Genomic DNA, 2,333 nt, shown 5'->3' with positions numbered 1-2,333 from the left:
ACCCCCCTTCAGGAGATTCTCAAACCACCCACCAGGAAAGTCTCTGTCTACCTATCCCTCCCCCCCCCCCCTTTGGGAGATATGTGTCTACCTACAACACAACTCGGTAAATGTCTGTCTACCTACCCCTCAGAAGATGTCTGTTTATCCACACCTCCACAGATGATGTCTATCTACCTACCCCCTGCCCCCATCCTCCGAGGATGTCTGTCTTCCTACACCCTCAGAAGATGTCTGTCTACCTACCCCCCTTGGAAGATGTTGGTCTACTTACCCCTCTAGATGATGTCTGTCTACGTACGCCCCTCAGAAGATGGCTGTCTACCAATCCACCAATGGGAGATGTCTGTCTACCAACCCCCTCGAAAGGTGCCTTTGTGCCTACCCCCTCAGAAGATTGTCTACCTACGAACACTCAGTAAATGTATGTATACCTACCCCCCCCTCGGAAGAAGTCTGTCTAATTATTCCCCACCCCTTGGTAATTTCTGTCTACATACCACTCCCTTGCAAGATGTCTGTGTACCTACTCCCTCTTGAAAGATATCTGTTTACCTACATCTTCTGTGGGGAGGTAGGAAGACACACATCTTCCGCGAGGGGTAGGAAGACACACATCTTCCGCGAGGGGTAGGTAGACAGACATATTCCAAAGCAGGGTACATGGTCAGACATCTTCTGAAGGGTGGTAGGTAGACAGACATCCTCCAAGAGGGGGGGGAGACATTTTCTGTGGTGATAATGGTAGACAAACAATTCCAAGGAGGGGTAGTTAGACAGTCATCTTCTGAGTGGTTGTTTCTTAGTCAGACGTCTTCAAGGGGGAGGATTGGTAGACCGACAGTTTCCAAGGGGGGAGACATTTTTCGATTGGGGCCAAATAGGTAAACAGATATCCTTTGAGAGGGAGGTAGACATTTTCCGGGGGGGGAGATATTTTCGAGGGGGAGAGTAGATTGACATCTTCTGGGAGGGGGGAGATAGTATTCTTCCATGGGGGGAGGTGAGTTGTCAGACATCTTCAAAGGTTGGGGGGGGGGGGTCGGTAGACAGACATCTTCCAAGAAATGTCGGTAAGTAGACAGACATCTTCTGTGGGAAGTGATGGTATGTACACTTACATCTTCTGATGGGTTCGGGTAGATAAACAGGCATCTTTCATGATGGGGGGATAGAGCTCCTCGAAGATGGGGTGTACATGTCTTTGGCAAGGAGGGTAGATAGACATATTCCGAGAGGGGGTTAGATAGATTTCTTCCATAGCGGGGATAGATAGACTTGTCCCGAGTTTGTGAGGTAGACAGACATACAGACATCTTCCTAGAATTTGGAGGTAGACAAACATATTCAGAATGGGCAGTAGACACATTCCAAATGAAGGGAGGCTGTAGAAATCTTCTGAGTCTAGGATAAATGTTCTCTGAGAGGAGGGGCTAGATGGAAATCTTAACAGGGGTGGGGTAGGTAGTCAGACATATTCTGAGAGGAGGGGGTTGATAGACAGGCATCTTTCATGAGGTGAGTTATAGACATCCGCCTGGGGGATAGACATCTTCTGAGGTGGGGATAGGTATCTTCCAGTGGGTGTAGATATCTGTGGGTGGGGTAGATAGACATCTTCTGAGGTGTTGGTTGATAGTCACCTTCCTAGTGGAGGGATACAGATATTTTCCGCCTGGGCTGGGTAGATAATCTTCTGAAGGGGGGTAGACGTCTTCCAAGGGGGGGTAGAGAGACAGCTTCTGAGGGGGGTAGATAGACATTTTCCAAGGATGGGGGCAGATACACATCTTCTGAGGGGGTAGATACACCTCTTCCGAGGAAGGTATGGATAGATAATCTTATGAGGTGGGTGTTGGTAGGCATCAGCTGAAGGGGGCTAGATTGGCATCTTCCGATGTGGAAGGGTTTAGGTAGGCATTTTTAGAGGGAGGGATTTCTTCCCAGGGGTTTAGATAGGCATCTTCCAAGTGGGTGTAGAATGACATCTCAGAGAGGGGGTAGACAAAATCTTCCGAGAGGGGGTAGGTAGAAAGACATCTTTCGATGGGAGAGTAGGTAAGCAGACATCTTTTGAGTGGGGTTGGTAAACTGACATCTTCCAAAGGGGCAAGGTAGACATATATCTGTCTCGCGTGTGTCATAGGTAGACTGACACTTTCCGATGTGTGGTAAGTAGAATTACATCTTCTGAAGTGATGGGGTAGGTAGACAGACATTTTCCGAAGGGGTGTAGGTATACAGACATATACCTAGGGGGAAGGTAGACAGACATGTCCCGAGTGGTGGTAGGTAGACAGCCATCTTCGAGTTGGGTAGATACACAGACAACA

This window comes from Schistocerca gregaria, unplaced genomic scaffold, assembly GCF_023897955.1.
Source record: "Schistocerca gregaria isolate iqSchGreg1 unplaced genomic scaffold, iqSchGreg1.2 ptg000537l, whole genome shotgun sequence".
In the NCBI taxonomy this organism is placed as follows: domain Eukaryota; kingdom Metazoa; phylum Arthropoda; class Insecta; order Orthoptera; family Acrididae; genus Schistocerca; species Schistocerca gregaria.
The sequence above is the reverse complement of the archived record's forward strand: the minus strand, read 5'-3'. Positions refer to the sequence as shown.